The 10,286-nt window shown below is 31.9% G+C and overlaps 1 long non-coding RNA gene across 1 annotated transcript in view; it reads right to left on the bottom strand.

The window, feature by feature from the left end:
• Positions 1-1,889: 1,889 nt before the first annotated feature.
• The window catches only part of LOC308640283, a 29,892-nt gene continuing 21,495 nt past the window's right edge, over positions 1,890-10,286 (bottom strand). Inside the window, exons 3-4 of the long non-coding RNA XR_014020210.1 lie at positions 5,342-5,420; positions 1,890-2,389 (exon numbers count right to left, since the gene is read on the bottom strand). This is a non-coding gene — a long non-coding RNA (uncharacterized lncRNA). The remainder of the gene's footprint in view (positions 2,390-5,341; positions 5,421-10,286) is intronic.

Genomic DNA, 10,286 nt, shown 5'->3' with positions numbered 1-10,286 from the left:
AGCTGGAGCATCCAATCATGCTTCCTGCCCACTTCAATTGGCTAATGAATAATGGCCAGCTGGACAAGGGTTGGAATTTTATGGGGAGTCAGTGCTACGGAGCTATTTCTAGGCAATTGTAATAGTTCTTCCCATTATGAAGTTTTTGGTGACCAATGAGGTTTGATCTTACAGGAAATGGCTTTTACAGTCTATGTATTTGTGAGAATTGTTGCAAGTGTGAATGATCTGTTTCTTGTTAACACTTGAAGCATACTTAAACTTTGCCACATTCTTAACATTTACATGGTTCTTATCCAGTATGAATATTTGGTGAACAACAATACTTTTCCTAATAGAATAGCTTTGCCACATTCTTTGCATTTGTATGTTTTCTCCCCAGTATGAATTCTCTGGTGTTGAGAAATTTGTGATCTTTGATAAAGAGCTTTGCCACATTCTTTAAACTTGTATGGCTTTTTCCTAATATTAATTCTCTGGTGTCAAGTAAGTTATATTTGATTAATCTTAGCCACAATCTCAAATTTGTATGGCTTTTCTCCCATAAGAAGTCTCTGGTGTTGACTAAGAAGTGACCTTCAATTAGAAGATTTGCTACATTATAGATATTTGTATGGTTTCTTCCTAGTATCAATTCTCTGGTGTTGAGTAAGGCATGATTTTTGATTAAAAGCTTTGCCACATTCTTTACATTTGTATGGCATTTTTCCATTATGAAGCCTAGGGTGTCAAGTAAGGTGTGATTTTTGATTAAAAGCTTTGTCACTTTTTTTCACATTTGTATGGCCTTTCTCCAGTATGTATTATCTGGTGTCGAGTAAGTTCTGACTTTTGATTAAAAGCTTTGCCACATTCTTTACATTTCTATGGCATTTCCCCAGTATGAACTCTCTGGTGTCTTGTAAGTTTTGATTTTTGATTAAAAGCATTGCCACATTTTTTACATTTGTATGGCTTTTCTCCAGTATGAACTCTCTGGTGTTCAGTCAGGTGTGATTTTCGATTAAAAGCTTTTTCACATTCTTTACATTTGTATGGCTTTTCTCCAGTATGAATACTCTGGTGTTGAGTAAGGCATGATTTTTTATTAAAAGCTTTGCCACATTCTTCACATTTGTACGGCTTTTCTCCAGTATGAATTCTCTGGTGTTGAGTAAGTTTTGATTTTTTATTAAAAGCTTTGCCACATTCTTCACATTTGTATGGCTTTTCTCCAGTATGAATTCTCTGGTGTTGAGTAAGGCATGATTTTTGATTAAAAGCTTTGCCACATTCTTTACATTTGTATGGCTTTTCTCCAGTATGAATTCTCTGGTGTTGAGTAAGGTTTGAATTTATATTAAAAGCTTTGCCACATTCTTTGCATTTGTATAGCTTTTCTCCTGTATGATATCTCTGGTGTTGAGTAAGGTTTGATTTTTTATTAAAAGCTTTGCCACATTCTTTACATTTGTATAGCTTTTCTCCAGTATGAACTCTCTGGTGTCGAGTAAGTTTTGATTTTCGACTAAAAGCGTTGCCACATTTTTTACATTTGTATGGCTTTTCTCCAGTATGAACTCTCTGGTGTTCAGTCAGGTGTGATTTTCGATTAAAAGCTTTTTCACATTCTTTACATTTGTATGGCTTTTTTCCAGTATGAATTCTCTGGTGTTGAGTAAGGCATGCTTTTTTATTAAAAGCTTTGCCACATTCTTCACATTTGTATGGCTTTTCTCCAGTATGAATTCTCTGGTGTTCAGTAAGTTTTGATTTTTTATTAAAAGCTTTGCCACATTCTTCACATTTGTATGGCTTTTCTCCAGTATGAATTCCCTGGTGTTGAGTAAGGCATGATTTTTGATTAAAAGCTTTGCCACATTCTTTACATTTGTATTGATTTTCTCCAGTATAAATTTTCTGGTGTTCAGGAAGGTGTGATTTTTTATTAAAAGCTTTGACACTTTCTTTACATTTCCAGATTTTCTCTCCAGTATGATTACTGTAGTGTTTAAAGATGTTTGAGCAACACTTAAATACATTTTCATATTTCTTCAATTTGTAAGGTTTATCTCCATTGTAAAGCCTATTGTTTTTAGTAACACATAGAATTTGAGTAAAATATTTTTCACATTCTTTACTTATGGAGGATTTATCACAGCTCTGATAAAGAATTGAGGAATTTTTAAATGCTTTTACATATTTTTTTAACTTGTAGAGCTTCCCACCAATATTAATTCTCTGGAGTTCAGAAATTCTTGTAGTTTTATTAAAAATGATTTCACATACCTTATAGCTGTAATTGGTCTCTTGATTATAAAAGCTTGGATAAATACATTTTGGGTATAGATTAAAAACTTTTTCACTTTTCTCGTTGTAAAGCTCTTTTAAACAATCACATGGGTGATTTCTAGGATTTAAAAAAAGAGGAAAATTTTAATGACTTTCACAGAATTTACATTGTTTTACACCAAATCTATTATGCTGCGAATTACCTAGGGTAGAGACTGTCTACAGGTCCTAAAAGATTTATCATAAATATAGGTCTCTCTGAGTATCACTGAGGGTGTTTTTAAAATTCTTTCTACTTTTAAATTAAGCAATATTCGGTAAGTACAAATATTCCCACATCCATTATAATTCCATGCATTGCCACAAGGAGAAATTGTTCATTTCATCATTTTTGTAAAGTAACAGTCAGAGAGACTACTAAAACTCAGAAATTTCTTCTTCTCCTTCTTTTTCTTCTATCTTGTCTCAAGAAATATTTGTGTATATTTACTCAATGGTGAATTTTGAATTATTCCAGTGACTGACTAAAGCATGAAATAGACTCCATTGCAAATTTTTCATTTTTTTAGAGGAACAGTATAATTACAAATGCTGTTCAAAAATGTTTAAAAGCACACACAGGTCCTCAAATGTGACTGCCATATGTGTTCTTGTCTCTCTCCAGATTAGCCAATGCCCCACATCCCTACAGTTCCACCTTTCCTCCAACACACTATTGTCTACTTTTAATTTGTGGGGAATCCTGCAGGCACTGGACATATTATTGCCCTGATGTGCCAGAGCATTCTTCATTAAGCCAAAGAGCAAACTTCATCTGAGCTTGGCTGCTCAACTTTCCAGCAAAAATATCTATCACTGAGGGTGTTTTTAAAATTCTTTCTATGTAACTAGCTCACTGAAATAAGTTAGAGAATACTTTTGATTTGTTGAAAACATATTTCTTGAGATGCACAGGTAAGTAGTACTAGGGCCTCAGAAAAATCTAATGGCAACAGAATTTAGTTCATTAGGGACATGTATAGGATCCAGGAAGTCTCTGTTTCTCACATTTGGAAAGTTTTTCTCATTCCACCCAAAACCACAAAGATGAAGCAGTGCATGTCAGATGGAGCTGCTGAAAGATATCTATAAACTGTTCATGAAATTAAAAAAAAAAAAAAAGCATGGAAGCCTTTAGGGAAAAAAGTCTGGTATCTGGGAACTCACAGTTGAAATCCAGCTGGTTTGGGACTATCTAGTACATGTAATATACTACCTAGTTTTGTCTAAATTAAGCATGGCACTGGAGATGGTATCATCCATTGGAGCCATATAGTCACTTAGCATCACAGAGATGGGTGAGACATGTCAGAATGCCAATCAACCTGTCTCAAGAAAGACTCTTACTGTTGAAATCTTATTCCTACTTTGATGCACACTCCCTTAAATAAAGAACTGGAAAAATTATCTAGCAATTGATTTTCAGAACTTATGAGGTCTAGAGAATCTATGTTTTACCGCTTTTAACATAAGTACTTGCCTGGTCTTATATTCTTTTACTAATTATGTCAGATATTTATTTTTTTTCAGATGGCTCATCACCTTCCAAAAAAGAAATTACTCAGGAGGGATGCTTGATGTCCCATGACACAGAGTAATTATGCTAACTTATGAGCCATAAATACATTGGTAACTAAACAAAGACTGCTTCAATTTGAATTAAAATTATAAACATTTACAAGCACCTTTGACTCAAACTATCAAGTTTCAGGGAGAAGGTTCTACAAAAGTGGGCTTCTGCAATGGTAGACAGAATCATGAAATGAGAAAGACATTATAGATCTTTTTTTTTTTTTTCTTACAAAGGAGAAGTTTAATGGTAAGCAATTCCTCATTCAAAGGTTGTCTTAAATCACCACTGTGGCTGCTTTACTTTTCTCAAAGGGTTATACAATTATTAGCTTAATCCCTTCATTGTTCTTCATTTGTCCCACACCATCCCTACTACTTCTATCTCAGGCTTGTTTTATACCTCTTAGCAAGATCCCAGAAAAGTGTCAGAAGCCTTTCACAATTCTCACAAGACCCTCATGTCTGCTTTTGGGGTGTGATTCCTGCAAGCCATTTGGGCTGTGAGTGTGATTCCTGCAAGCCATTTGGGCTGTGGGCTTTCTGGGAGACTGTGCTAAAAGTTCCTGGGACTTTCCTGTGTTTGGATTGTCATACATGACAGATGAGCTGTATGCTTATTTGATGTGTTTTAGAAAGATTCAACTGCTTCTCTTCTTCTTTTTTTAATTTTTTTGCTTAATTGTTATTGCATTTAAAAACAATACCTACCAAACTTTCACTGTAGCACATTTAATTATTGAATTGTTCTTTTCAACAGAAATGTCTTACTAAGGCTTGTTTCAGCATTTCCTTAATCTGCATGTATTTCTTTTAAGTAGAAATAGTATGCATGTGTTTAAATTAGACAATTTGTCTATACTGTGTAGAAAATCTCTTTTTATTACTTTATAAAAAAGACAGATTAGAATGCTGCAACTTTAAATTAATGATTTGTACACTTTTCTCTAACCTGCGCTTATGTAGAGATTATTAAAAGTTTTAAAAACATAACTGACTATAAGCATTTTATAACTTTTGAGTTTTTTTTTCATTAAAATGCCTATTTCTATTTTAATCCTATTTCTAAAGCTGAGCAAACTGGCTGAGTCTTTATTATCCTAAAGGTATTTTTAAGATACAGCTTAATAATGCCCTGTAAACATTGTGTAAATGTAATTTGATACATGTTTTTGCAATTTAAAATATTGCAAGTGGTTTTACAAAAAATACTGAATAGTAAAAATTTTACAATTACAATAGTGTAATTTAAAGTTTTAATGAAAGAAAACTGAATGGCACTAGATGAGCAGTCAGTCTTCTGAGATTTTTGTAATAATATAACCTGATGAACTTGTAATTTTTTGAATAAATAATTTTCATGTTTTTTTTCCATTCATTAAGACAAATTTTCTGAACTTCCCTCTCTTTCAATTTCAATTTCTTGTTTAAAACAAAGTATTAACTGCCCTGCTTTCCATACCTTTGCTTTTTCAAGTTTTGCAAAAAATATTGTATTTCTTGCTCTCCTGAAAATTCTTGGTTTTGATTAGAAGACATACCTAAAAAAATAATAGAAAGTTATTTCACTTACTATGGTGAATAACTCTGCAATTATATAAAACTTTATCAAAATGGGGGGGAATAGCCACAGAACAGTATGATTCAAGGTGATTTTTACTCAGGAAATACATAGAATTTACTACAACATGATGACAAAAGCTTTGAGAATTTTGAAAATTATCTTAAGAAATTATAGCACCACAGATGAGGACAAAATGCAAACTGACTAATATTACTACAACAATGTCAAATCATAGCCTTTCACTTCAACATATTCAGAATCCACCTGTGACTCAAATGTTTCAGGAAATGAATATCTCTTATTTGATTATTTATATTTTTATCTTTGGAGGGATCATTTCATAAGAGAACACAGGGGTATTCTATCACCAAACTAGATCCACAGTCATTTCTCTATTTCTATATCTATATCTATATACTTTTTTTAAAAAGACAGTTTATGAAAAAGATGCTGAAATTTATTTTAAACTGGCATTCCACTGTCTCAGCTTTCCAGTTATATGGAATTAAATTTATATATCATTGCACATCACCTTTTTTTGTTTACTTTGTAACTTCCAAATATTTTCCAAAATGACTATAATGATCTAATTGAACAGATTTTGAATAGAAATATCCCAATGAAGATAATAGCTCACACAATAAAAAGTACAATCAACTGAAGTAAACAAACAATATAATACTAGTAATTGAGAGTTCAAAAATTGATGTTGTTAATTATCTAAGTAATGCCAGAAAACCACCTGAAATGTATTTAATAAACTAAATATCAATGTAGAAAATTGAAAAAAAAAATTAGAAAAAATAGCAACAGAAAAGTTAGAAATTATATACTAAAAATATTCTTTTAAAAACAATGTCTCAGGCTGGGGACACAGCTCACATGTTTGAATTCTTGCCTCACATGCAAAAGGATGGGCTTAATCCCCAGCACCACACACACACACACACACACACACACACACACACTCTCTCTCTCTCTCTCTCTCTCTCTCTCATAAATTAGAAATTTGAGGAAGAAAATATATCAAAGGCTAGAATTAATTAAAATACACAGGTACTGCTGGACGATGTGGTACATGACTGTAATCCCAGTATCTGGGGAGACTGATGCAGAAGCACCATAAGTTCAAAGACAGACTCAGCAATGGTGAGGCACTAAGCACCTCAGTGAGATCCTATGTACTTATATAATTCCAAAGTAATGATAAAATAAACATTGAAGGTAATAAAATAAAATAATCACCATAAAATCTATGAAAATATTGATGTTGTTAAGGCAGTTTTTTTTTTATAGTAGAAAAATTAAGGCAGTTTTTTTCATAGTAGAAAAATTTATAAAAAATCAACAAAATTTGAAATCTACAGAAATAAGTTCTTTCTCATCAGGAATTTAAGTAGAAATAAACTAATTTGTAAAAAATTAAATAGAAAACAATGTGATTAATAAGATTAAAACTAAAAGTATATTAACTATGTCAGATGCAAATCTACATAATGTTTTCTTAAGATATAAGGTCACAAAAGTCTAAAAACAAAAAGATATAACAAATATTACATTCAAAATTGCAAAGGTGATAATAATTATATAAATGAGAGACAAAGTACAATATCATATAAAGATAAATATGACTAATCACTGGAATACAATCATAGTTGAAATATTTGTAACTCCAATCACATTTTTTATATATAGAAAGAAATCACAGAAAAAAATTCAACAGCATAAAAAGCAACACAGTAATAGTAGGATACATCAATCCCCACTTGATGTAAATTTAAAAAAATATCATTGCATTAGTAGTCAGGGAATGAAAATACTTCAAAAAGCATTAAAAACTAATTAGGTTTACAGAGGCAATCTTCTTTATAGTGTATGGAATATTGTTCCAAAAAGATCAGGGTAAAAATACAAAACAAATGTTAAATATATTAAAATATTGAAGTTGCTTTGTAACATAAAATAATAAGTTGGAAAGCAAAAGTGAAAGTGATATTCAAAATTTATGAATATGAGTTTAAAGCCAAATTCAGCAATTAAGCAAGGCCCTAAGCAACTTACCTAGGCACTATCAAAAAAAAAAAAAAAAAAAAAAAAACAGCTGCCAGCTAAGCACAGTAATATACACCTGTAATTCAAGCAGCTTGGGAGACTGAAACAGCAGGATTGTGAGTTCAAAGCCAGCCTCATAAACAGCAAGGTGCTAAGCAAATCAAGGAGACCATGATTCTATGTAAAATAAAAAAATGGGGCTTTAGATGTAGCTCAGTGGACAAGTGCCCTGAGGTCAATCCCTAGTACCCTTCCCCAAAAAGAGCTGTTGATGTGGCTCAGGGGTTAAGCACCTGTTCTTAAAAATAAAAAATGCCAGTAGCACCCCCAAAATTCTAAGAAGACTATGTAATACCAAACAATCAATATTATTTTTGTGTAAACAAAATAAGTTATTTGAACAATTCTTTAGAATATTCTTGGTACATCAATAACTACATATACTAAAAAAATTTTAAATAGTAATTCCTGATATAAAATAATAAAAGCTACAATATTCAATGGAATGAGGTTAAATGAGAAAGCCAAGGGTAATAAAATTGAAAGTATATCAATTAGCCCTCAACTTGATGGTCAAATCAAAATATATTTACAGACCTACTCTCATTGAACAACATTCAAAAGAGACCAATGTGGCAAGCAAATCAAATATCATTTCAAATGACTACATGAAGGCAATTTGGAATGAAAAAGTTAAAAATCTTTTCAAAAATAATAAATTATATAATATCTACAATGATCAACATTCAGGAGAGTATGTTAAGTAAAATAGTAATTCACACCCCCCCCCAAAAAAAATACCAGGTAATTCTACTTCTGAGAGATATCTACTGTAGCCAAATATAAAAACCAAAAGGAATGGCATTAGGGATGAAAAAGTAAGGAAAAGGAGAACTTGTTTGAAGAAAAAATGTGATAGAAATTTTCTAGAAAAAAAAGTTACAAAAAAATTTGAATGAACAGAACTGACCAGTAAATTTAAAATATATAAGATAATAATTCAGCAAAGATATACAGTTTTGAACACAATTACATATTTGACAAATATATAAAAGATAAAAGAAATGTAAACATCTTTATGGTACATTTAAAAAGCTAATGTCTTACTCCTAGACAAAATAACAGATTTATATATGTAGAGATGATGAATATGCCATTAATTCTAGCTACTTGGAAGGCTGAAACATGGAAATACAATTCCAGCTTTGGCCACTTAGCAAGAGTCTATTTCAAACTAAAAGTCAAAAGGGGGTGATAATGTAGCTCAATATTACAGGAACCTCTGTGTTCAATCTGCTCTATGTGTATGTGTGTGTGTGTGTATGTATGTGTGTGTGTGTGTGTGTGTGTGTGTGTATATATATATATAAACAAACTTTAGATACATTACATGATTAAGCACAAAAGCAGAGTAAATAATCAAGGCAATATACAATCATATATAAAACAGGGGTATTATTTGTACTTGTAAGTAAAAGCATGGAAAACTTGATTGAAAATTGGCATATGGGTCACATGCAGTTTAATTTTATCTAATGTTGTCCTAAAGTGACAAGTCATGATAATTTCTATTAAATTATTACATATAGATATAAAAACAAAAACAGTATCACTAATGTGAGAGAACATAATGAACAACACTGAAGCTCTCTAAAGAGTGAGAGTCAAAAAAGACACAAGAATTAGAGAAATGTTACCTACAATATTATGAATAATTGTATTACAATAGAAATCTTTCTTTTAATTTTTGTAGCCATAGATGGATAGAATGCATTTATTTCAACCATTTATTTTTATGTAGTGCTAAAGATAAAACACAATACCTCACATTTGTGAGGCCAGCCCTCTGCCACTAAACTACAGCCCCAGCCCTGAAAATTCTTCTTTAAACCACATTGATCAGCTATACTTACAGAACCACTAGGAGCAGGTATTGTGAAATACTAGTATTCATTACATGACAGAAAAACTTTACAGAATATTCAATATAAGCGTTCATATAAAGTTCTGATGAGAAAAATTTGAATGAATAAATATTTAAATTATATTAAGGAAACTCTCCTGTAATATTAATATCTTACAATGGTTTGCCTAGAGATATTTGGAAATGAGCAGATTTTCTAGGGAGCCTCCAAATGCAAATAAATGCCAGGTTATGCATATCTTCACAGTCATTGTGGAATAATTTGTAGGGGTGACAAGACTTTGTTTCCCCGCCTTAGAATGCCCTGCAATTTTCCCTAGGAACTAGTCAAATAATTAAATACATGTGTAATGTAAATCTGCTATGGCAGTGCCCTGCTTGAAAATGCTCTGCACCGGAGTATTATCAGCCTGAAACATAATCTCTGGCACACAACTCCTTGGAATAAAGAAACTCTTTTTAGACGAGCACAATGGTTCACTGAGTCTAAATCTGTCCATAAAACAGTAAGTTTATACAATGGACTTTCTTGAGAGCTACAGAAACTCCTAACACTGCACATTGCAACTTAGTATATAACTGATAAATAAGCTGCATAATGTTGCTAAGTTTGTAATCTGCCTAGTAATAAAGTGAACAGTATGTATTAGTGATGCCAATGACCTAAATTAACCTGTTGATATAAATAAAGCTTGGCAGTTTGGCCTCTCTGTCACTATGCCACATTTCCTGTCACTTATCTGGTTATTCTTTTGATTTTCTTTTTTTTTTTAAAGAGAGAGAGAGTGTGTGTGTGTGTGTGGGGGGGGAGAGAGAGAGAGAGAGAGAGAGAGAGAGAGAGAGAGAGAGACAGACAGACAGACAGAC

This window comes from Spermophilus citellus (assembly GCF_964194105.1).
Source record: "Spermophilus citellus genome assembly, contig: SCAFFOLD_204, whole genome shotgun sequence".
NCBI classification, from domain to species: domain Eukaryota; kingdom Metazoa; phylum Chordata; class Mammalia; order Rodentia; family Sciuridae; genus Spermophilus; species Spermophilus citellus.
The sequence above is the reverse complement of the archived record's forward strand: the minus strand, read 5'-3'. Positions and strand labels throughout refer to the sequence as shown.